Source organism: Bubalus kerabau, chromosome 4 (assembly GCF_029407905.1).
Source record: "Bubalus kerabau isolate K-KA32 ecotype Philippines breed swamp buffalo chromosome 4, PCC_UOA_SB_1v2, whole genome shotgun sequence".
NCBI classification, from domain to species: Eukaryota; Metazoa; Chordata; class Mammalia; order Artiodactyla; family Bovidae; genus Bubalus; species Bubalus kerabau.
This window is the reverse complement of record NC_073627.1, coordinates 97,933,414-97,960,596: the sequence shown is the minus strand read 5'-3', so window position 1 is coordinate 97,960,596 and position 27,183 is coordinate 97,933,414. Positions and strand designations below refer to the sequence as shown.

General features: G+C 36.9%; 2 long non-coding RNA genes across 2 annotated transcripts in view; one reads left to right on the top strand and one right to left on the bottom strand.

Annotated features, from left to right (window-relative positions):
• LOC129650012 (uncharacterized) overlaps positions 1–27,183 on the bottom strand; it is a 135,021-nt gene that overhangs the window by 42,151 nt on the left and 65,687 nt on the right. The window lies entirely within an intron of this gene.
• The window catches only part of LOC129650011 (uncharacterized), a 130,755-nt gene that overhangs the window by 96,999 nt on the left and 6,573 nt on the right, over positions 1–27,183 (top strand). The window contains exon 3 of the long non-coding RNA XR_008713527.1: positions 22,746–22,809. This is a non-coding gene — a long non-coding RNA (uncharacterized LOC129650011). The remainder of the gene's footprint in view (positions 1–22,745; positions 22,810–27,183) is intronic.

The following is a 27,183-nucleotide window of genomic DNA, read 5'->3' as shown; positions in this document are numbered from 1 at the left end:
TTGACCAACTGGGGGTGAAGGGTGTGCTGATGGGATTCTCCAAACTGGAGAATGAAGGACTCATCTTGATTGTTTTTCTCCACATGACAGTGAATGAATCAGGCCACAGCTGGCCTTGTCAGTATTCCTTGTGGTGGTGAATTGCTCCCATGGCTCCTGCTAGTGAGTGTCCTCTAGGTCTTTTCCAATGACACAACTCTTCGCATGAGGTGGCCAAAGTACTGGAGTTTCAGCTTTAGCATCATTCCTTCCAAAGAAATCCCAGGGCTGATCTCCTTCAGAATGGACTGGATGGATCTCCTTGCAGTCCAGGGGACTCTCAAGAGTCTTCTCCAACACCACAGTTCAAAAGCATCAATTCTTCGGCACTCAGCCTTCTTCACAGTCCAACTCTCACATCCATACATGACCACAGGAAAAACCATAGCCTTGACTAGATGAACCTTTGTTGGCAAAGTAATGTCTTTGCTTTTGAATATGCTATCTAGGTCGGTCATAACTTTCCTTCCAAGGAGTAAGCGTCTTTTAATTTCATGGCTGCAGTCACCATCTGTAGTGATTTTGGAGCCCAGAAAAATAAAGTCTGACACTGTTTCCACTGTTTCCCCATCTATTTTCCATGAAGTGATGGGACCAGATGCCATGATCTTCATTTTCTGAATGTTGAGTTTTAAGCAAACTTTTTCACTCTCCACTTTCACTTTCATCAAGAGGCTTTTTAGCTCCTCTTCAATTTCTGCCATAAGGGTGGTGTCATCTGCATATCTGAGGTTATTGATATTTCTCCCGGCAATCTTGATTCCACTTGTGTTTCTTCCAGTCCAGCATTTCTCATAATGTACTCTGTATATAAGTTAAATAAACAGGGTGACAATATACAGCCTTGATGTACTCCTTTTCCTATTTGGAACCAGTCTGTTGTTCTATGTCCAGTTCTAACTGTTGCTTCCTGACCTGCATACAGATTTTTCAAGAGGCAGATCAGGTGGTCTGGTATTCCCACCTCTTTCAGAATTTTCCACAGTTTATTGTGATCCACACAGTCAAAGGCTTTGGCATAGTCGATAAAGCAGAAACAGATGTTTTTCTGGAACTTGGAGAAAACAAGAGGCTTTTTCCATGATCCAGTGGATGTTGGCAATTTGATCTCTGGTTCCTCTGCCTTTTCTAAAACCAGCTTGAACATCAGGAAGTTATCGGTTCACATATTGCTGAAGCCTGGCTTGGAGAATTTTCAGCATTACTTTACCAGCGTGTGAGATGAGTGCAATTGTGTGGTAGTTTGAGCATTCTCTGGCATTGCCTTTCTTTGGGATTGGAATGAAAACTGACTTTTTCCAGTCCTGTGGCCACTGCTGAGCTTTCCAAATTTGCTGCCATATTGAGTGCAGCACTTTCACAGCATCATCTTTCAGGATTTGGAATTGCTCAACTGGAATTCCATTGCCTCCACTAGCTTTGTTCGTAGTGATGCTTTCTAAGGCCCACTTGACTTCCCATTCCAGGATGTCTGGCTCTAGGTCAGTGATCACACCATCGTGATTATCTGGGTCATGAAGATCTTTTTTGTACAGTTCTTGTGTGTATTCTTGCCATCTCTTCTTAATATATCTGCTTCTGTTAGGTCCACACCATTTCTGTCCTTTATCGAGCCTATCTTTGCATGAAATGTTCCTTTGGTATCTCTGATTTTCTTGAAGAGATCTCTAGTCTTTCCCATTCTGTTGTTTTCCTCTATTTCTTTGCATTGATAGCTGAAGAAGGCTTTCTTATCTCTTCTTGCTATTCTTTGGAACTCTGCATTCAGTTGCTTATGTCTTTCCTTTTCTCGTTTGCTTTTCACTTTTCTTCTTTTCACAGCTATTTGTAAGGCCTCCTCAGACAGCTATTTTGCTTTTTTGCATTTCTTTTCCATGGGAATGTTCTTGATCCCTGTCTCCTGTACAATGTCACGAACCTCATTCCATAGTTCATCAGGCACTCTATCTATCAGATCTAGGCCCTTAAATCTCTTTCTCACTTCCACTGTATAATCATAAGGGATTTGATTTATGTCATACCTGAATGGTCTAGTGGTTTTCCCTACTTTCTTCAATTTAAGTCTGAATTTGGCAATAAGGAGTTCATGGTCTGAGCCACAGTCAGCTCCTGGTCTTGTTTTTGCTGAGTGTATAGAGCTTCTCCATCTTTGGCTGCAAAGAATATAATCAATCTGATTTCAGTGTTGACCATCTGGTGATGTCCATGTGTAGAGTCTTCTCTTGTGTTGTTGGTGGAGGGTGTTTGTTATGACTAGTGCATTTTCTTGGCAAAACTCTATTAGTCTTTGCCCTGCCTCATTCCATATTCCAAGGCCAAATTTGCCTGTTACTCCAGGTGTTTCTTGACTTCCTACTTTTGCATTCCAGTCCCCTATAATGAAAAGGACATCTTTTTTGGGTGTTAGTTCTAAAAAGTCTTGTAGGTCTTCATAGAACTGTTCAACTTCAGCTTCTTCAGCATTACTGGTTGGGGCATAGACTTGGATTACTGTGATATTGAATGGTTTGCCTTGGAAACGAACAGAGATCATTCTGTCGTTTTTGAGATTGCATCCAAGTACTGCATTTCGGACTCTGTTGACCATGATGGCCACTCCATTTCTTCTAAGGGATTCCTGACTGCAGTAGTAGATATAATGGTCATCTGATTTAAATTCACGCATTCCAGTCCATTTCAGTTTGCTGATTCCTAGAATGTCGACATTCACTCTTGCCATCTCTTGTTTGACCACTTCCAATTTGCCTTGATTCATGGACTTGACGTTCCAGGTTCCTATGCAATATTGCTCTTTACAGCATCGGACCTTGCTTCTATCACCAGTCACATCCACAGCTAGGTATTCTTTTTGCTTTGGCTCCATCCCTTCATTCTTTCTGGAATTATTTCTCCACTGATCTCCAGTAGCATATTGGGCCCCTACTGACCTGGGGAGTTCCTCTTTCAGTATCCTATCATTTTGCCTTTTCATACTGTTCTTGGGGTTCTCAAGGGAAGAATACTGAAGTGGTTTGCCATTCCCTTCTCCAGTTGACCACATTCTGTCAGATCTCTCCACCATGACCTGCCCATCTTGAGTTGCCCCACGGTCATGGCTTAGTTTCATTGAAACAGACAAGGCTGTGGTCCTAGTGTGATTAGACTGACTAGTTTTCTGTGAGTTTTAGTGTGTTTGCCCTCTGGTGCCCTCTTGCAAAACCTACCGTCTTACTTGGGTTTCTCTTACCTTTGGTGTGGGGTATGTCTTCACGACTGCTCCAGCAAAACGTAGCCATTGCTCCTTACTCTGCAATTTTTTGGAATATTTTGGGAAGGAAAGATGTTAAATGTTCTCTAAATATTTGGTGGAATTCACATATGAAGTCAACTGGTCCTTGACATTGGTTTGCTGGAAGTTTTCAATTTCATTACTGCTAACTGCTCTCTCTATATTTTCTTCTTTTCCTGGTTCACTCTAGGAGACTGTACATTTCTAAGAATTTTCCCATTCTAGGTTGTCCATTTTATTGCCATATAGTTCTTCACAAAATTTACTTTTTAAAGAAATATTTGTTTTTGATGGGTAATGATATATGTACTTTTTGATTATTAACTCAATTTTAAATATGTTGAGTCTGATACACATATGATACAATAATTACTAAGCACTATAAAATATGTGTAGATTTGTTGGACTGTATAAATTTTATAGCCCTCAGGCTATAGTTTCTACACAAATATATAAAAGGGAGTAAGGACATGTGGAAAATAGATTATTTATAGCTTGTCTGGAGAAACTACATGGGAACAACAGCACAAAAGGAAGGGAAATGGAGAAATCAAAACATAATTTCTTGGAAGCAATATAAATAAAAAGAGTAATGAATGAATGACAGTATAATAGTTTCACCCCTGCTCAGTTTTTGGTAATAGATAGGCTGCATTTTCCACTGGCTTAAAACTCAACATTCAGAAAGCTAGACTGTGGGCATTTGGTGCCATCACTTCTGGCAAATGGATGGGGAAACAATGGAAACAGTGAGAAACTTTATTTTATTGGGCTCCAAAATCATTGCAGATGGTGACTTCAGCCATGAAATCAAAAGATGCTTGCTCCTTGGAAGAAAGCTATAACCAACTTAGACAGCATATTAAAAAGCAGAGACATTACTTTGCTGACAAAGATCTGTCTAATCAAACTATGGTTTTTTCCAGTAGTCATGTATGGATGTGAAAGTTGGATTATAAGGAAAGCTGAGTGCTGAAGAATTGATATTTTTGAACTGTGGTATTGGAGAAGACTCTTAAGAGTCCCTTGGACACCAAGGAGATCCAACAAGCCAATCCTAAAGGAAATCAGTCCTGAATGTTCATTGGAAGGACTAATGATGAAGCTGAAACTCCAATACTTTGGCCACCTGATGTGAAGAACTAACTCATTGGAAAAGACGTTGATGCTGGGAAAGATTGAAGGCGGGAGGAGAAGGGGATGACAGGGGACGAGATGGTTGGATGGCATCACCGACTCAATGGACCTGAGTTTGAGCAAGCTCTGGGAATTGGTGATGGACAGAGAAGCCTGGTGTGCTGCAGTCCATGGGGTCACAAACAATTGGACACACCTGAGCGACTGAACTGAAGTGATTTTCCATTGGCCTTAGCAAGCAAATCATCTGTATCATTCATTGGGTGGTGAAAGCAGAAACCAATTTGCAGAGATTTGAGATAGGAAGGAGGCTATAGTAGTTACATAAACTGGGTCAGCAAAGACTGATACTGATGTGAGAAAATTGAGAGAGGCTTCTCAGTAGAAATGGATTGGCAAGTTTCTTAGAGGAACAGTGACAAAATAAGATAATAGACTTAGGGAAGAATACTCAAAATTCACAAGTCCAAGTTCAGAGATATAATATTTCAAACCTCATGCAAACTAAAAAAGTTTGAACACTCCCTCACACCATACACAAATGTCAATTCAAACTGGCTTAATGACTTCAATATAACACATAACAATGTAAAACCCCTACAAGACAACATAAGAAAAGACTCTTTGACATAAATCACTGCAAAGTTTTCTTAGGTTAGTCTCCCAAGGTAAATGACATAAAAGCAAAAATAAACAAATAGGACCTCAGCAAACTAAAGTTTTTCACAGCAGGGGAAACCATAAAACAAGATGAAAAAACAATCTACAGACTGGAAGAAAATACTTTCAAATGTTGTGACGGACAAGGGCTTAACTTCCAAAACATACAAATGGTTCATACAATTAAATAAGACGGAAAGAGAAAGCAAATAAAAAAAAAAATAGAAGAACAAAATATACATTTGTCCAATGAAGATAGACAGATGGCCAGCATGCACAGGAAAAGATGATCAACATCACTATTCATTAGAAATTGCAAATCATAAGTACAATGAAGTATCACCTCACACTGGTCAGAATGGCCATGATCCAAAGGTCTAGAAGCAATACATGCTGGATAGGGTGTGGAGAAAAAAGAACCCTCATACACTGCTGGTGGGAATGTAAATTGATGCAGCCTCTATGGAGAACAATGTGGAGGATCCTTAAGAAGCTAAACATAGAGTTACCGTGTTATCCAGCAATCCCACTCCTGGGCATATATCCAAAAAAGACAAAATCTTTAATTAAAGAAAGTACATGCATCCCAGTGTTCACAGCAACACTATTTGCAATAGCCAAGGCACAGAAGCAACTTAAATGTCCATCAACAGATAAATGGGTAAAGAAGATGTTGTACATATATAGACAGAATATTACTGAGCCATAAATAAGGAATTAAATAATACCATTAAGTGAAGTAAGTCAGAGAAAGACAGGTTACATGATATCACTTAAAATGTAGAATTTTAAAAATAATACAAATGAACTTATGTACAAAAGAGAAGCAGACTTGCAGATTGGAAACAAACTCATGGTTACTAAAGGTGAGGATATAAATTAGGTATATGATATAACAGATACACACTATACTATGTATAAAATTTATAAACAAGATGTACTGTATAGCACAGGGAACTATATTCACTATTTTATAATAACCAATAATGCAAGAGTACACACACACATATATATTTTTCCAAATCACTTTGCTGTACACCTGAAACATAAATATTGTAAATCAACTATACTTTAATAAAAAATTCATCAAGTGTGTTAAGGATATGTGATTTAGTTTTCTTAAACAGAGGGCTATATTATGCATGATTCCCCAACAAAATATTGCAAGTGATGGGTTATGTAGGGTAGGTATGTGTAATGAATTGTTCCTTTGAATGTCCCTTAAGTGGTACATATGAGTCTCATGAATCAAGCATGGTAGAATTTACTTACGTCTGAATTACTTTGAATTTTATACAGTTTTATTACTTTCAAAATTTGAAAAGAATTTCTTAAAGAGAAGGAATGCTTCTATTTCTGTGTCTAGCTTGTTTATGAGCATTTATTGAGGAGAGTTATTTTTAAAAAATGAAAAATTAATTGATATGTAACTATGAAAAAACATATTAAAATATCTATAGGGCTCACGAAGAGTCAGACACGACTGAGCGACTTCACTTTCACTTTTCACTTTCATGCATTGGAGGAGGAAATGGCAACCCATTCCAGTGTTCTTGCCTGGAGGATCCCAGGGACGGGGGAGCCCAGTGGGCTGCCGTCTATGGGGTTGCACAGAATCAGACATGACTGAAGCAACTTAGCAGCAGCAGCAACAGCAGGGCTAGAAAGTACCAACATTTTCTTTCATTCTTCTTTGTTTCTCTGTGTTTAAATGTAGCTAGCAATGTGTTTTATGCACTTGGGTATAGCTAACTGAATTTCATAATTATACACATGTCCCCAGTGTAGCTTTTTCCTAAGCAAGAAGGAAAAACTATTGGTTTTCCTTTCCATGTTTTTATATCATAGGCAGTAGGGGAAGACCAATAAATCACTGGAAACTTTACGTATATCATATATATATATATATATAAATTTTCAGCCAGCTGTCAGAGTCTGTGTAGCTGAGAACCACAAATGAGCTGACCTACTTTGAAAAAGCAAGAGAGTTTCAGAAAAACATCTATTTCTGCTTTATTGACTATGCCAAAGCTTTCACTGTGTGAATCACAATAAACTGTGGAAAATTTTGAAGGAGATGGGAATACCAGACCACCTGACCTGCCTCTTGAGAAACCTGTATGCAGGTCAGGAAGCAACAGTTAGAACTGGACATGGAACAACAGACTGGTTCCAAATAGGAAAAGGAGTATGTCAAGGCTGTATATTTTCACCCTGCTTATTTAACTTATATGCAGAGTACATCATGAGAAATGCTGGGCTAGAGGAAACACAAGCCAGAGTCAAGATTTCCAGGAGAAATATCAATAACCTCAGATATGCAGATGACACCACCCTTATGGCAGAAAGTAAAGAACCAAAGAGCCTCTTGATGAAAGTGAAAGAGGAGAGTGAAAAGTTGGCTTAAAGCTCAACATTCAGAAAACTAAGATCACGGCATCCGGTCCCATCACTTCATGGGAAATAGATGGGGAAACAGTGGAAACAGTGGCTGACTTTATTTTTCCGGGCTCCAAAATCACTGCAGATGGTGATTGCAGATATGAAATTAAAAGACGCTTACTCCTTGGAAGGAAAGTTATGACCAACCTGGATAGCATATTGAAAAGCAGAGACATTACTTTGCCAACAAAGGTTCATCTTGTCAAGGCTATGGTTTTTCCTGTGGTCATGTATGGATGTGAGATTTGGACTGTGAAGAAGACTGAACACTGAAGAATTGATGCTTTTGAACTGTGGTGTTGGAGAAGACTCTTGAGAGTCCCTTGGACTGCAAGGAGATCCAACTAGTCCATCCAAAAGGAGGTATGTCCTGGGCGTTCATTGGAAGGACTGATGTTAAAGCTAAAACTCCAATACTTTGGCCACCTCATACGAAGAGCTGACTCATTTGAAAAGACCCTAATTCTGGGAAAGATTGAGGGCAGGAGGAGAAGGAGATGACAGAGGATGAAATGGTTGGATGGCATCACTGACTCAATAGACATAGGTTTGGGTAGATTCCAACAGTTGGTGATGGACAGGGAGGCCTGGTGTGCTGCAGTTCATGTGGTCTCAAAGAGTCAGACACAACTGAGCAACTGAACTGACTTATGGTTTGGTGCAGTGTTCCCTTTTCCATCTCAGTTAATTATACCTTTAGAGACGACTCAGGTTTGTTAATTAAAAAATGAGAAAATAAATCCTGTTTCTTCCTGTAATTTTGATGACCTTGTATTTCTTGTGATTCTCCTTGCTTTTTGATGTAAAAACTGTTTTCTTGTTTTGAAGAAATTTTAGTGTGTGTGTGTTTTTTTTTCTTTTCCATTCATAACTATTGCATTTTCTGTGTCAGAAAATAAAAGTCTTTCCAACTGGGGAATTGGCAGTCAAGACTCTGCCAAGTTGATCACTGTTATTTTGCTCCCAGGAGATATGGTTATCTCTCATTTCACAAATGTCAAATACGTACCAGAGAATAAGATTATATGAGTTAAAATATAGGAAGTATGTGACGGTCAGAACAAGGGACATAGACTGTCTTCCATTATTATCATTGGGCTAGTGTTTTAGTCCTTATGTGCTTCTGTATAACTATCTATAAAATGGGTATTGTGCCAGTCTCACATTTCTACCAAAGGGATGATTCAGCTATTTCTTTTGGAATTAGTTGAGCTTCCCACAGTAAATATCTTATCTAATAATGTATATGGGATATATATGAAATAATGAATAAATATGTAACTATATAAGTATATATGGGATATATTATTTCAGAGCATAATTTTTTTTGTACTTACAAAATATATAATTTCACATAGATCGCAGTTTCTATCATGGATTATATGTGCTTGGCACAGTGCTGTGAACAATGTAGAAAATAAAGAAAAATGTAGGAAGCATGTACATTGACAACTTTTAGATATATTTACAATTATTAACTTTCCTGTGATCAGAAATACTTTAAAAAATCAGATATCTCTATAGTAGTCAGGATAGAGTGAGATATATGGTGTTAGTCCAATGAATCCCCCAAATTTTTATGAATTAATAATATAAACATTTATTATTCCTTCATTTAATGTCACATACTCTCTTCTGTTGAATTGGCCTAATTTTGAACACCTGGGTGTGTAATCTGTCAAGAACAGTGGAAAGAAATATTAAAATCACTTTCATTTACTAAAGGCAGGAAGAAATACATTTTGTCTACTTTCTCATCTTGATAATTAAAGACAGGAACCTACTGAGATGCAAGGTGGTTCAAGAAGGCCGCTTTGCTGTATACCTAGGAAAATAAACTCATTTGGTAAACTCATGGCATTGTGTTAAATTCCTCTTAGAAGTATAGTTCTCAAAAATAAAGTTTCACTAAGAGAGGTTATCTTGGAGAAGGCAATGGCAACCCACTCCAGTACTCTTGCCTGGAAAATCCCATGGACAGAGGAGTCTGGTAGGCTGCAGTCCATGGGGTTGCTAAGAGTCGGACACGACTGAGCGACTTCACTTTCACTTTTCACTTTCATGCATTGGAGAAGGAAATGGCAACCCACTCCAGTGTTCTTGCCTGGAGAATCCCAGGGACAGGGGAGCCTGGTGGGCTGCCATCTATGGGGTGGCACAGAGTCGGACACGACTGAAGTGACTTAGCAGCAGCAAGAGAGGTTATCTAAAAAGAACTGGTAAACACATACACACAACCACACACACAGATATATCGATTGGTATTTTAATAATTTGAGGTCCATTAAACACTTAACACCTAAAATATTTAATTGAAAATATAACTGCAAAAAAATCTTTAATATTTTAGCTTACTGACTCATGACTTAATACCTACATTACTGATTTTAGTTTAATTCAACTACCAAAGAATATATTTTATTTGTGTTATCAGTATTTATCTCTAGATACTTTTTTTTTTCTTTTTCCACAAAGATTGGAAGCTTAGAAACTACATTTCCTAGACACGTGTCCATCAGAGTTCTCTAAGTGATTTATGTTCTGTCCCCGAGAAGCATTAGTTTGAGATTTAGACCATGAATTGGAATCTTTCTAGCTCCTTCATCAGCAGTGATGGCAGATAATGTGAGTTTCTCGGGGTTACGCTTCACAGTGTTCTTGTCCCTTTGCCATTCACTTTAGAATGAGACCCAATAAGAAAGTATGGAGAAGTTTCCTGAATATTCCTGATATAGAAGCATCAAACAGTTTTTTGAAGAACTGTAATTGGGATTGTCAGGATAATGACTATCCCTTTACACACACACACAGACACACAAGTTCATACTGTAATTCCCAGAACCTGCTAGTATGTTATTTTACATGATAAAAGGGACTGTGCAGTTGTGATAAAAATTAAGGAAATTAAGATGAGAGATAATACTGGAATATCCAGTGGGGGATCCGTCTAACCACACATGTCCTTAAAAACTGTGAACCTTTCTGGTCTGTAGTCCAAGTGAGATGTAAGTATGTGGAGGAGGCGGAATCAGAGATATCGTGCTGATGGCTTTGAAGACAGAAAAAGGGGGCCAGGAGCCAAGATATGTAGACAGCTTCTGAAAGCTAGAAAAGACAGATTCTCTCCTAGATCTCAAGAGAGGAGTGCATTCTTGCTGACATTATAGGCTGATGCCATCTGTGTTGTGATCCTGAGTTTCAGGACCATAAAGCAACAAATTTGTATTTTTAAGCTACAGAATTTGTAGTAATCGCCACAACAGGAAACTAATAAGGTAATTTCCTACATCCTAGATAAAAATAGATATTATCAATTTTTTATAAATGAAAGAATTGCATACTACTGTTTGAATGTTCACTTTGTATATAAATTTGAGTCTGTATTCATATTTTAGTGGATATTCTACTGTTTAATACTTTTTCACATTTTATAATCTTGTCAATGTGTGAAAGTATGTGAATGGGAGCAGGGGAAGGTCTTCATAAAAGAAGAATCTGGGCAAATATTAAGTGTCTTTCTTTTCTTTGGCCTGTTTTATTTGAGTCAAGAAGGTTCCATCATTCCTGGTGAACTTACTATCATCTTTTATGTGTGTGCATCCTCATTTCTCCAAATATTCAAAGCTAGATCCTTCATACACTACTTACTTTAGCTGAATGCAAGGAAACTTCTGCCATTTTAGCAACAGAATTAACATTAATAAATTGTATCATCAAATAAATCACCTTTCCCATTAACAATTAATTAAACTGCCAGCAAGCCTATTAGCATTTACTCATGGCTGACTTGTTCTTGGATAGCCTTTTATTCCAAGTCACTTGTAAAGAGATGTTTTTGTTAGTTAATGCCCAGTGTAATTAGCTTCCATTGAAATATTGATTTTACATTAAGGAAGATAAATGTTAAAGTATTGGCAACTGAATGTTTTTATAAAGACTGACATTTTATAGATAGAAAAGATATTGTGCTGTCACTTTTGTGCAATTTCAATATGTACATTATTTTCTGTACACAGCATATACTTAGAGTGGTGTTCCCAAATATCTTGCTTGAAGAGGTCAGGTCAAAATCTCTACATCTGGATTAAACACACATGTAACCCTACCTATTTATACATCAGGAATATCACATACAATCTCCCCCCTAAGGAAATCTATACCTGGGAAACCTACAGAACTTTTTTTGGCATAGCACCAACTTCCCAAACTTCAACTTTTGAACTTTATCTGGTAACTACAAGTATATTTTAGTCTTGATTTTAATAATGGTTTTGATGATGGTGAAAAAAGGCAAGAGGATATTGAAGTAATGACTTTGATAACATTCATTCTGTCCTTCGGGGCTTCCCTGGTGGCTCAGGCAGTAAAGAATCTGCCTGCAATGCTGGAGACTTGGGTTCAATCACTGGATTGGGAAGATCCCCTGGAGGAGGGCATGGCAACTCACTCCAGGATTCTAGCCTGGATAATCCCCATGGACAGAGGAGCCTGGAAGGCTACAGTCCATGGGGTCACAAAGAGTAGGACAGGACTGAGCAACTAAGCACACCACAGCACATTCTGCCTTTTCCTTGTATGGTGTGTGTATGTATGTCTGTGTAAATATGTGCATATATTTTCCTCTGTAGAGAAATTGTTACGAATGAAAATTGTGTTTTATTGATATTAGATTATTATTTTATAGAGATATTTAGTGAATAACACAACATATTGTTACCAGAAAAGACAATTAATAATCAATATAAGTATTGTGAGCTTGTAGTCATTGTTTCTTAGAAAATGTGATGTGGAAAATGGAAATGTGCATGCCCAGAATCATATATTATGCAACTTGAAAGTAATATTATATAATAGTGCTGTAATAAGCATTTTTCTCAGTCAAATTTTCCTGGGTATTTGGACATGATGCAAGATGCTTGCTTAAATAACATCCCCAGAGTCACCTTTGATCTTTTGCTCCATAAATCGACCTGCTTGTGAGACATCTCTTCTTGACTGAATAATAGGCAGTTAAGGCAGTTACAGTCACCTTATTGTTTCCACATTCCAAAAACCTCATTTGCTTTTGTTTCCTATCACATTGAAAAGCACCATAAAAAGATGGCATCAATTCTAACACACTCTCTACCTCATCTTTGTGCATCCCTACTGTGATCCTTGGAAGCTCTGCCAATTTTGTGCCAGGCATGGACAGGGTAAACTTCACTCAATTCTATCCAAAAGGTCAGATTCTGCCTTTCCAAATGCAATGAAAAGTGGTTCTCTAAGAGGTCTGACTAACCTCCTCAGGATTATTCCTTGAAGCAAGGTGAGGATTCCATTCGAAACCAAGACTTACAGAATGCTGACCAATTCCAAATTTTGGAATTCTCTGCAAGTTGCTTGTCTGATTCTCAAAAGCAATCCCTTTTCAGAACACTCAACACATCTCTTTCATTCAGTTCAAGCTTTTGGGAAAAATCTGTTCTTTCAGATTATTTTTGCTTCTCATGGTTGCTTATTAAGAATCATTCTATTACCACTACAGACCTTAAGGTAGATAATCAAAAAGTGTTACAATAAGATAAAAAGAACTGAGAGGAAAATATGAAATTTAATATTTCAAAATATGTTTGGCTGCAAGTGTGTGATTTTGTTGCATGTGGTTTTTACATTTTTATTTTCTATATACTAGTGTGTACATGTTAACCCCAACCTCCTAATATAGCCTTCCCCCTTCTTTCCCCTTTGGTAATCATAAATTTGTTTTCTATGGCTGTATGTTTATTTTTGTTTTGTAAAGAAGTTCATTTGTAATTTTTCCCCCCCACAGGTAAGTGATATGATATTGTTTCCTCTGTCTTGCTACTTCATTTAATATGATAATCTCTAGATCCATCTATATTATTGAAAATACTATTTTTAAATTATTTTATGGCTAATAGTTCACATATATAATATATGGCACATTACTTTTATCCATTGATCTCTTGAATGGATATTTAAGTTGCTTCCATGTCTTGGCTATTGTAAATAAGAGCTCTTATGAACACTGAGGGTATATACACCTTCATTTTAATTTTATTGGGGTGTAATTGATTTACAATGTTGTGTTAGTTTCAGGTATAGTGATTCAGCAAAGTGATTCAGCTATGCATACACATATAGTGATCCTTTTTTAGATTCTACTCTCATATAGGTTGTCACAAATATTCGGTAAAGATCCCTGTCCTAAACCATAGGTCCTTGATATCTATCTTATACATAGCAGTGTGTGTATGTTTATCCCAAGCTCCTGATGTATGCTTCCCTACCATGTTTCCCCTTTGGTAATCATAAGCTTGTTTTCCATAACTATAAGTCTGTTTCTGATTTGCAAAATGGTTAATTTGTATTATTTTAAAAATTAGATTTACATATGAGTGATATCATATATTTGTCTTTCTCTGATTTATTTCTCATAGTATGATATTCTTTAGGTCCATCTGTGTTGCTGCAAATGGCATTATTTCATTTTCTTTTTATGGCTTAGTATTACTCATTGCATTTATGTGGCATATCACTTTATTCATTCAACTGTTGATGGAAATTTAGGATGCTTCCATGTCTTATTGTAAATATACTGTAGTGAATGCTGGGGTTCATATATTCTTTTGTATTAGATTTCCTCTGGACATATGCCCAGGAGTGGGTTTGCTGAATCATATGATAATTTTGGTTTTAGTTTATTAAGGAACAACCATACTGTTCTAAATACTGGTTGTACCAATTTTCATTCCCACTAATAGTGTAGAGGGGTTCCCTTAACTCCACATCCTCTCCAGCATTTTTTGTTTGTAGACTTTGTGATGATGGCCATTCTGACTTGTGTGATTTGACTTCCATTTCTCTGATAATTTGTATGTTGAGCATCTTTTCATGTGCTTTTTAGCCATATGCATGTCCTCTATGGAGAAATGTGTATTTAGACCTTCTGCCTATTCTTTTTTTTATTCAATTTGGGTTTTTTGACATAGACATGCAAGAACTGTTTGTATGTTTATGAGATTAAACCTTTTTGGTAGCTTGATTTACAAGTATTTTCTCCCATTCTCTGGATTGCCTACTCATTTTGTACATAGAAGAACTATACAAACAAGGTCTTAGTGAACCATGATGGTGTGGTCATTCACCTAGAGCCAGACATCCTGGAGTGTGCAGTCAAGTGCAACATTACTACAAACAAAGCTAGTGGAGGTGATAGAATTCCAGCTGAGCTATTTCAAATCCTACAAGATGATTCTGTGAAAGTGCTGCACTCAATATGCTAGCAAATTTGGAAAACTCAGCAGTGGCTATTGGATTGGAAAAGGTCAATTTTCATTCCAGTCCCAAAGAAGGGCAATGTCAAAGAATGATCAGACTATCATACAGTTGCACTTATTTCAAATGCTAGTACAGTGGTACTCAAAATAATTCAAGCTAAACTTAAATAGTACATGAACCAAGTACTTCCAGATGTACAAGCTGAATTTAGAAAAGGCAGAGGAACCAGAGATCAAATTGCCAACATCCGTTGGATCATAGAAAAAGCAAGGGAATTCCAGAAAAACATTTTCTTCATTGATTATGCCAAAGACTTTGACTGAATGTATCACAACAAACTGTGGAAAATTCTTAAAGAGATGGGTATACCAGACCACCTTACCTGCCTCCTGAAAAACCTGTATGCAGGTCAAGAAGCAACAGTTAGAACTGGACATTGAAAAATGGACTGGTTCAAAATTGGAAAAGGAGTATATCAAGCCTGTGTATTGTCACCCTGCTTATTTAACCTCTATGCAGAGTACATCATGCAAAATACTGGGCTGGATGAGTTACAAACTGGAATCAAGACTGCTGGGAGAAATATCAATAACCTCAGATATGAAGATGATACCACACTAATGGCACAAAGTGAAGAGGAACTAAACAGCCTCTTGACAAGAGTGAAATAAGAGGGGGAAAAGTTGGCCTAAAACTCAACATAAAAAAAAAGTTAAGATCATAGCATCCAGACCCATTACTTCATGGAAAATAGATGGAGAAAAAAGTAGAAACAGTGACAGAATCTTTTCTTGTGGACAGTGACTGCAGTCATGAAATTTTAAAGACGCTTGCTCTTTGGAAGTAAAGCTGTGACACAACTAGACAGTATATTAAAAAACAGAGGCATCGCTTTGCTGAAAAAGGTCTGTCTAGTCAAAGCTATGGTTTTCCAGTAGTCATGTATGGATGCGAGAGTTGGACCATAAAGAAGGCTGATGGGTGAGGAATGGATGCTTTTGCCTGTGGTGCTGGAGAAGACTCTTGAGCATCCCTTGTACAGTAAGGTTATCAAACCAGTTGATCCTAAAGGAAATCAACCCTGAATATTCATTGGAAGGACTGATACTGAAATTCCAATACTGTGGCCACCTGATATGAACAGCTGACTCAATGGAAAATACCCTGACACTGGGAAAGATTGAGAGCAGGAGGAAAAGTGGGTGACAGAGGATGAGATGGTCAGATGGCATAACTGAGTTAATGGACATGAGTTTGAGCAAACTCCAGGAGACAGTGAAGGACAAGGAAGCCTGGCATGCTGCAGTTCATGGGGTCCCAAAGAGTCAGACAGGACTTAGTGATTGAACAACAACATGGTTTCCTCTTCTGTGCAGAAACTTAGGTTTGATTAGGATCCATTGTGATTGAGGACAGGAGGAGACGGGGCAACAGAGGATAAGATGGTTGGATGGTATCACCAACTCAAAGGACATGAATTTTAGCAAACTATGGGTGATAGTGAAGGACCGGCAAGCCTGACATGCTACAATTTATTGGGTTGCAAAGAGTTGGATATAACTTAGCGACTGAACTACAACAAAGTCCCTTTTTTTTTTCCATTTTCATAACTCTTAAGTGTTGGATCAATGCAATTGCACTGAATCTGTAGATTGCCTCCAGCAGTATAACCATTTTGACAATATTGGTTCTTCCAATTCAAGAGCATGGTATTTTTACCATATGTTTCTGTCATCCTCACTTTCTTTCATCAGTGTCTTACTGTTTTTGGAGTACATGTCTTTTGTCTATTTGTCTGCTCAGTCACTTCAGCAGTGTCCAATTCTTAGCTATCCTATGGACTCTAGCCCACCAAATTCCTCAGTCGCTGGGATTTTCAGTCAAGAATACTGGAGTGGGTTGTCATGCCCTCCACAGGGTATCATCCAGACCAGGGTTTGAACCTGAATCTCCTGCACTGCAGGCAGGTTCTTTACTGCTAAGCCATCAGGAAAGCTCTTTATTTCCTTAAGTAGGTTTATTACTTAATATTTTATCCTTTTGCCATGATGGTAAATGGGGTTGCCTTCCTAATTTCTCTTTATGATATTTCTTTTTAGTGTATAGGAAGCATGATATTTCTGTGTATTAATTTTGTATCCTGCAACTTTGTTGAACTCATTTATGAATTCTAGTAGTTATCTAGTAGTATCTTTAGGATTTTATATGTATGCTATATAGTCTATTGGTTTTCAAATGATAATGACATTTTCTTGTATTCATAATAACATTGTTTAGCCATAAATTTTATGTATATATATATGTAAAAATACACATGTATATATTAAAATACATAAAACTATACATATATATTTGATATTATATGTAACATATATATGAATTATTGTTTTCAGTTACTATTTTATTTGGGTCATCCTACTAGTTTGGTTTAATTGACTTTCTGATGGCTTAATGGGTAAAGAATCTGCTTGTAATGCAGGAGACAGGAGATGAGGCTTCCATCCTTGGGTCAGGAAGATCAGCTGGAGAAGGAAATGGTAACCAACTCTTAATATTCTTGCCTGAAAAATCTCATGGACAGAGGAGTGTGGTGAGCTATAGTCCAAAGGGTCACAAAGAGTTGGACACAACTGAGCAAGTAAGCAAGTATGGACACAGTAGTTTGACTTGGGGCTTTCCCTGGTGGCTCAGTGGTAAAGACTCTGCCTGTCAAGTGGGAGACCTGGGTTCATTCCCTGGGTGTGGAAGATCCTCTGGAGAAGGAAATGGGAACCTACTCCAGTATTCTTGCCTGGGAAATCCCATGGATAGAGGAGCCTGGCAGGCTATAGTCCCTGGGGTCACAAAGAATCAGACATGACTTAGCAACTGAGCACACATGCACTAGTTTGACTTAGTGCTCAGCTTTACTTGATCTGTATTTTTTTGGAAAGTGTTAGTTGCTCAGTTGTGTCTGATTCTTTGCAACCCTATGGACTGTAGCCCACCAAGTTCCTCTGTCCATGGAATTCTCCAGGCAAGAATACTGGAGTGAGTTGCCATTCCCTTCTCTGGGGAATCTTCCCAACCCAGGAATTGAATGCAGGGTCTACTGCATTGCAAGCAGTTTCTTTACCATCTGAGTCAAATAGCCTTGGCTAAGTTTTTTTAGGTGTGGGGACAATCTTTGCTCCTGTGTCAAGTACCTCATGACAATTTAGCACATTATTTTGACACTGCTGATGACCCAAGGTGAAAACATTCCTTAGAAACATTATTGTTGTCTTTGGAGAAGACAGGTTTTGGGGGGGACATAAACTGAATCCCAAATTAATACATATTAATTAGCATGGCTTTATATTAACAAAATGTTTGTATGTGTCATTCTCTTCATAAGCATATTCTTTTTTAATTTCTTCTTTTCTCTTCTGCCTTTCTCTATCAATTCATCTATTTCTTAAATTTTTAGTATTAAGGAGAGTATCTTAGAGAATAAAATCTGAAACTATTGTACATTTTTTCAAATTAATGACATCATTGCTGATCCCAAGTAATCATCCATATGGAAACACAGTCAATATCAATGAGCAGAAGTAGGCTGACGAAAAGATAGTGAGATCAGTCTAAGGAATCTGTGTTTTAATATGTGCAAATCTAGTCAAGATGGTGAAATTAAATTTCCTATTTACAGGAATACCATGGTATCCATAGATAAGCATCTTAGTCAAAAGTTTCATTTCCTTTCTACCATTTATTACCTCTGACCTTTTTCATGCCCAAAGCAGAGCTTTACAAATCTTTTAAAAGTGTACTCTCTCAGAACAGCCAGAAGTTTCAGTCTACTAGAATCATTTGTTGTGCAGTTGGTCTACAATGGCGAATAACTATTATACTTTGTTTTTCAATGTGAATTCTCTGTTTCTTTCCTCATTAAGCAGAGTACCTCTATTGCTCCCTGCATCTAGATTGATCATGGTGAATTTCTTTGACCACTGCAACATGGTTAGAAAGAATATTGTGTCACTTCCAAGTTAAGGCCTCAGGAGGCTTTTCAGATTCTTGACCTTCTTGGAACCTAGCTGCAACGAGGTGCCCCAGCCAATAGCAGCATGCAACATCCATACTTGTTAAGGAGATGGCATGTGATCAGCCATCACCAGTGAAACTGCCAACGGTAGGCGTGAGACTTACTGACTCCATGGAAAGCAGTGAAGAGACATCTTAGTTGAGAATTGACAACTCTTAAAACTATAGATCTGAGAGGAAATGAACAGATTAATTTGGGGGTGATTTTTAAGTATATATATTAAACCTATATATTTGGGGTAATTTTTAAAATACATATATATAGAGAGAAGAGGTCTGATACAATGCCTTTTACACATTCAGAGTGAGATAGAATGGAGGTTTTTTTTTAATTTGTTATATAAATATATAGTACTTTAATATATATGATAATTATTTCCTTACTATGTAAGAAAAGCAGCTTGAAATTATATAATCTGTATTTAATAGCTGTTGAATTTGCATTGGTAATAACATTGTTAAATACAGAGTTCAGAATTATTGTTATGTAAATAAAATGTGACTTGTCAACAATTGTGGGTATTATGTTGCCTATAGTACATGTTAACTTTTTTTTTCATGAGGAATACTGAGTGGATTCACATATGATAATTCTTGAAGACTCAATTTTTTTTCTTATATGGATTAGCATTTAATTTTATTTGACATGTTAACATATAGAATTTTATAATTTCACTAGTTATTTCATCAATTTTTGATTGAATATTCCAATTTTTAAAGTAAGTTTATTTATAGAGCAGTTTTAGTTCCCAGCAAAATTGAGCAGAAGGCTCACATATACCCCCTGTCCCTAAACTGCACCCACTATGTTTATCTGTCACCAGAGTGGTGCATTTGTTTCAGTTGATGAACCTACATTGACACATCATTGTCACCCCAAACCTGTAGTTCATATTAGGTTTCATTCTTGGTGGTGTATTTTCTGTGGATTTGGACAAATGTGTTAACCCGTATCCACCATTATAGTTTTAGACAGAGTCAGTTCACTGTCATAAAGAGCCTTTATGTTCTATTAATTTTTCCCTTGACTTTGTCCACAGTCTTGTTATTTGCTCCAATAGTTTAGCTTTGCTAAAATGCTATCTAGTTAAGATCATATAGTATGTAGCCTTTTCCGATTGCTATTTTCACTTAGTAATAATCATTTAAGATTCCTCCCCATCTTTTTATAGCTTGATAGCTCATTTCTTTTCAGCACAGAATAATATTCCATTATATTTATCTACCTCAATTTACCAACCCTACTAGTATCATTTTGTTTGCTTCCAAGCTTTGCAATTATGAATACAACTTTAATAAACATGTGTACAGTTTTTTTCTGGAAGTAAGTTTTCATCTCCTTTGGAAAAATGCTGAGTGTGATTGCTGGATCATATAGTAAGAACATGATTACCTGGTAAGAAACTTCCAAACTGCCCTCCAAAGTGGCCATGCCATTTTGCATTCCCACCAGCAATGAATCAGAGTTCTGTTACTGCACATTCATGATACATTTGGTAGTGTCAGTGTTCTGGATTTTGGCCTTTCTAATAGATGTGTAGTAGTATCTCATTGTTTTATTTTGCATTCCCCTAGCTACAGTGATGTGCAAAATCTTTTCATAAGCCCATTTGCCATATGTTTATCTTCTTTGGTAAAGTCTCTATAAAGGTATTTGGTCCATTCTTTAATTGGATTGTTTTCTTAGTTTTAACTCTGAAACATTCTGTGTATTGTTTAGATAAAAGTCCTTCATATGTCTTTTAAAAATAGATTTTCCCAGTTTGTGACTTTTCTTCTCATTCTCTTGACATTGTTGGTTGCAAATCAGAAGTTTCTAGTTGAATAAAGTATACAGTTTAGCAGTTATTTCTTAATGTATCACGCTTTTGGCATTGTATCTAGAAGATCATTACCAAACCCCAAGTTATCTAGATTTTCTCCTATGTTATCTCCAAGGAGTTTATAGTTTTTATGTTTTTCATTGAGATCTGAGACGTAGTTTGAATTGTTTTGATAAATTCTAGATTTTTCCTTTTTTTTTTTTTTTTGGTAAGTGAATGTCCAGTTGTTGCCAGTGCTATTTGTTGAAAATACTACCTTCTCTCCATTAAATTGTCATTATCTTTTTTCAAAGATCAGTTATCTATATTATGAGGGTCTATTTCTGGTTCCTCTCTTCTCTTCTATTGATCTACTTGTCTATTTTTTTCCCCAACATCACACTGTATTGAATACTATACCTTTCTAGTGAGTCTTGAAGCCAGTTAGTATCAGTTCTTTGACTATTCTTCTGCTTCAAATTTGTGTTGCCTTTCTCGTCTTTTGCCTCTCTCTGTAAACTTTAAAATTAATTTGTTGATATCCACAAATTTAACTTGAGAGATTTTGATTGAGATTGCATTAAATCTGTAAATCAATAGATATCCTGTCAGTATTGTTATCCTGTCCAAAGACATGGAATATTTCTTCATATGTTTCCCATTTAAGTTCTTTAATCAGAGTGCTGTAGTACTTCTCATACATATCTTGTACACACTTTCTTAGAACTTCATTTAATTTTTAGACATTGTGTTTTTTTTTATTTCAATTCTGTCTGTCCACTGATAGTCCCAACATGCAAGAGCAGGAAAGGACCTCAAGAGGTTCATATGTTCATGCTGTACAGACTAGGAAATTGAGGTCCAGTAAAGGTAAGGTGCCACATCAAAGCTTGACTTGAGATCAGGAGCAGAAAAACAGGCCCTACATCTGTCTCTCTCTCTCTCTCTTAAGTGTGTGTATGGTATTAACACTACCAATGAAATGATACAATGTTCAGTTCAGTAACTCAGTCGTGTCGGACTCCTTGAGACACCATGAATTGCAGCACGCCAGGCCTCTCTGTCCATCTCCAAATCCCGGAGTTCACTCAAACTCATGTCCATCAAGTCGGTGATGCCATCCAGCCATCTCATCCTCTGTCATCCCCTTCTCCTCCTGCCCCCAATCCCTCCCAGCATCAGAGTCTTTCCAATGAGTCAACTCTTCGCATGAGGTGGCCAAAGTACTGGAGTTTCAGCTTCAGCATCATTCCTTCCAAAGAAACCCCAGGGCTGATCTCCTTCAGAATGGACTGGTTGGATCTCCTTGCAGTCCAAGGGACTCTCAAGAGTCTTCTCCAACACCACAGCTCAAAAGCATCAATTCTTCAGCGCTCAGCCTTCTTCACAGTCCAATTCTCACATCCATACATGATGACTGGAAAAACCATAGCCTTGACTAGACGAACCTTTGTTGGCAAAGTAATGTCTCTGCTTTTGAATATGCTATCTAGGTTGGTCATAACTTTCCTTCCAAGGAGTAAGCGTCTTTTAATTTCATGGCTGCAGTCACCATCTGTAGTGATTTTGGAGCCCCCAAAAACAAAGTCTGACACTGTTTCCACTGTTTCCCCATCTATTTCCCATGAAGTGATGGGACCAGATGCCATGATCTTAGTTTTCTGAATGTTGAGCTTTAAGCCAACTTTTTCACTCTCTTCTTTCACTTTCATCAAGAGGCTTTTTAGTTCCTTTTCACTTTCTGCCATAAGGGTGGTGTCATCTGCATATCTGAGGTTATTGATATTTCTCCCGGCATACAGTGTTACATCTACATAATTTTTATGAGAAGTTTTCTGAGAAAATTTACATTATTTTATATATCAAATAACACTTTCATAATATATATTTTATCAGAAAAATATTTTTATATATTTATGTATATACTAATTCATCAGTAGTATAAATATTTTATAGTAACAAAATAATCCTAAATCCTCCCTCCCTCCTGTCCCATGTATTATTGCTATCATTTATTTCATTATACATAACTATATATATTTTTTCAGGCTTTTACATTTTGTTAGGATGGAATGGAGACTTCCAAACTCCTTACATGCCAGACTGGAAACCGTAAGTTTTTTCACTGTAACTCTACTGAGTTAGTTGATCTAACAGTTTTGTTTTGTTTTGTTTTGTGGGGGGAGGGCTTAAGGTTTTCTGTATAGAATAGTATGTCACCTACAAAGAGTGACAGTTTTACTTCTTCCTTGCAATTTGGATGGCTTTTGTTTCTTTTTCTTGCCTACTTTCTCTGGCTAGAACTTTTAGGACTATACTGAATAAAAGTGGCAAGAGTGGGTATGCTTGTCTTGCATCTGATATTTTAGGAAGTTTTCACCTTGCAGTACTATTTAAGCTGTGACTTTATCATATGTAGTCTCTATTATGGTAAGTTAAATTCCCTTTATACGATTTTGTTGAGTTTTTTTTTTTTTTTTAACAGAAATGTGTGCTGAAATTTGTCAGGTGCTTTTTCTACATGTATTGAGATAATCATATAATTATTGCCCCTCATTTTATAAATCTGGTATATCACATTGATCAAGTGGTGAGTGTAAACCTATCTACCAATCCCTGGTGTAAATCCCACCTAATCAAATTTAAAGAAATTGAAATCATGTCAGGCATCTTTTCTGACCACAAAGCTATGAGATTATATTTCAAACCATGTGACAGCGTGTGATGTTGTTGGAAACAACATGATTTCATTTTCTCTTTTGTAATATTAAGAGTGGATTTATAATCCACAGAGACTGAGTCCAATATAAAAAACTGCAAAGAGCCCTTGATATTAGATTTCTAAATAATAAATTTTTAGGCATCAGAATAGGGTTGACAGAAAGAGTAGTAACTCTCATTATTCACTTTAAAGGTGACACCAGGATTATAACATTGTATTTTGAATAGAGAATTTTATATTTATGCACTTAAGCTTCATAATTTTTATGCAGTAATAGTACTGACACAGCCATTGGCATCTTCCCTAAAGAACCTCAGATAGTTCTGTTGACTCTTCATGGTATATGATTCTTTCAATGTATCATTGAAGTTGGTTTGTTAATACCTTATTGAGAACTTTTGGCTATATGTTCATCTGGCATATTGACCTGTAATTATCTTTTCTTGTGGCACTATTGTCTGGTATTGGTATCAGAGTAACATTATATTCTATTTTTTAGAAGAATTTAACAAAGATTGGTGTTAATTCTTTAAGTGTTTGGTGGAATTCAACAGTGAAGCCATTTAGTCCTGGATTTTTATTTTGGGGGATATTTTTGGTTGTTGATCTAATGTCTTCACTAGTAATCTGTTCAGAATTTCTGTTTCTTTATGATTTAGTCTTGGAAAGTTGGATGTTTCTGGACATTTATTCAATTCTTGACTTTCCAATTTTTAGCTGTAAAATTGTTCATAATAGTGTCATGATCTTTTGTATTTCTGTGGTATCAGTTTTAACCTCCCTCTTACATTTTGTTTTTTTAAATTTAGTATTTTATTTTATATAAGTTTAAAAAATTATACTGTTTATAATTATTACAAAATATTAGCTGTACTCCCTGTGTTATATAATATATCCTTGTAGCGTATTTTACATCGTAGTTTCTACTTCCCACTTCCCTACTATTGTATTGCTCACCCTCACCCAAGTTACCACTAGTTTGTCCCCTATATCTGTGAGTCTTCTTTTTTTTACATACACTGACTGACTGACTGAGTCACTAAGTCGGGTCCAACTCTATTGGACTCCATTGGATAAAGCTTACAAGGCTCTTCTGTCCTTGAGATTCCCCAGGCAAGAATACCAAAGTGGCTTGCCATTTCCTTCTTTAGGGGACCTTCCTGACCCAGGGATCAAACTTGGGTCTCCTTCATTGCAGGCATATTCTTTGCAAACTGAGTTATGAGGGAAGCCCAATTTATTGTATTTTTTATATTCTACATATAAATGATACACAATGTTTTTCTCTCTTTGACTTAATTCCACTTAGCAAAATGCTCACCAGTGCCCTGCTTCATGCATTGAACTTAGACTGGCCATCTATTTCACATAAGGTAATACACATGTTTCAATGCTATTCTCTCAAATCATCCCACCCTCGCCTTCTCCCAAGTCCAAAAGTCTGTTCTTTATATTTGAGTCTCTTTAGCTGTCTCACATATAGGGTCATCGCTGCCATCTTTCTAAATTCCACATATATGCATTAATATACCATATTGGTGTTTTCCTTTCTGACTTAATTCACTCTATACAATAGGCTCCAGTTTCATCCACCTCATTAGAACTGATTCAATGTGTTGTTCTTTAATAGCTGAGTAGTGTTCCACATTCGGAGAAGGCAATGGCACTCCACTCTAGTACTCTTGCCTGGAAAATCCCATGGAAGGAGGAGCCTGGTAGGCTGCAATCCATGGGGTCGCTAAGAGTTGGACACAACTGAGCGACTTCACTTTCACTTTTCACTTTCATGCATTGGAGAAGGAAATGGCAACCCACTCCAGTGTTCTTGCCTGGAGAATCCCAGGGATGGGGAAGCCTGGTGGGCTGCCATCTATGGGGTCACACAGAGTCGGATACGACTGAAGTGACTTAGCAGCAGCAGCAGCAGCAGTGTTCCACACTATGTATATGTACCACAGCCTTCGTATCCATTTGTCTGTCGATGGGCATCTAAGTTGTTTCCATGTGCTAGCTATTGTAAACAGTGCTGCAATAAACATTGGGGTACATGTGTCTCTTTCAATTCTGGTTTCCTCACTGTGTATGCCCAGCAGTGGGATTGCTGGGTTGTATGGCAGTTCTATTTCCAGGATTTTAAGGAATCTCCCCATTGTTCTCCATAGTGGCTGTACTTGTTTGCATTCCCAAAAACAGTGTAAGAGGGCTCCCTTTTCTCCACACCCTCTCCAGCATTTATTGTTTGTAGACTTTTTGATAGCAGCCATTCTGACCGGCCTAAGATGGTACCTCATTGTGCTTTTGATTTGCATTTCTCTGATAATGAGTGATGCTGAGCATCTTTTCATGTGTTTGTTAGCCATCTGTATGTCTTCTTTGGAGAAATGCCTGTTTAGTTATTTGGACCAATTTTTTTTTTTTCCTGGAATTGAGCTACAGGAGCTGCTCCTATATTTTTTAGATTAATTCTTTGACAGTTGCTTCGTTTGCTATTATTTTCTCCCATTCTGAAGGCTGTCTTTTCACCTTGCTTATAGGTTCCTTCATTGTGCAAAACCTTTAAGTTTAGTCAGGTCCCATTTGTTTATTTTTGCTTTTATTTCCATTACCCTGGGAGGTGGGTCATAGAGGATCCTCCTGTGATTTATGTCAGAGAGTGTTTTGCCTATGTTCTCCTCTAGGAGTTTTATAGTTTCTGGTCTTACGTTTAGGTCTTTAATCCATTTTGAGTTTATTTTTGTGTATGGTATTAGAAAGTGTTCTAGTTTCATTCTTTTACAAGTGGTTGACCAGTTTTCCCAGCACCACTTGTTAAAGAGATTGTCTTTTCTCCATTGTATATTCTTGCCTCCTTTGTCAAAGATAAGGTGTCCATAGGTGCGTGGATTTATCTCTGGGCTTTCTATTTTGTTCTATTTGTTCTATATTTCTGTTCTTGTCTGTAGCTTTGTAGTATAGCCTGAAGTCAGGAAGGTTGATTCCTCCAGTTCCATTCTTCTTTCTCAAGATTGCTTTGGTTATGCAAGGTGTTTTGTATTTCTATACAAATTGTGAAATTACTTGTTCTAGTTCTGTGAAAGATACTGTTGGTAGCTTTATATGGATTTCATTGAATCTATAGATTGCTTTGGGTAGTATGCTCATTTTCACTATATTGATTTTTCTGATCCATGAACATGGTATATTTCTCCATCTCTTTGTGTCATCTTTGATTTCTTTCATCAGTTTGCTATAGTTTTCTATATACAGGCCTTTGATTATTTAGGTAGATTTATTCCTAAGTATTTTATTCATTTCATGGCAATGGTGAATGGAATAGTTTCCTTGATTTCTCTTTCTGTTTTCTCATTGTTAGTGTATAGAGATGCAATAGATTTCTGTGTAAGAATTTTGTAACCTGCAACGTTACCAAATTCACTGATAAGCTCTAGTAGTTTTCTAGTAGCATGTTTAGGATTTTCTATGTATAGTATTGTGTCATAAGCAAACAGTGACAGTTTAACTTCTTTTCCAATTTGGATTCCTTGTATTTCTTTTTATTCTGATTGTTAAACCTAGAAATTACAGAAATATGTTGGAAAAAATGTGGCAAGTATGGGCATCCTTGTCTAGTCACTGATCTTAGAGGAAATGATTTCAGCTTTTCACCATTTAGTAGGATGTTAGCTATAGGTTTATTGCATATGGACTTTATTATGTTGAGGAATGTCTTTTCTCTGCTGACTTTGTGGAGAGTTTATATCATAAATGGGTGCTGAGTTTTGTGG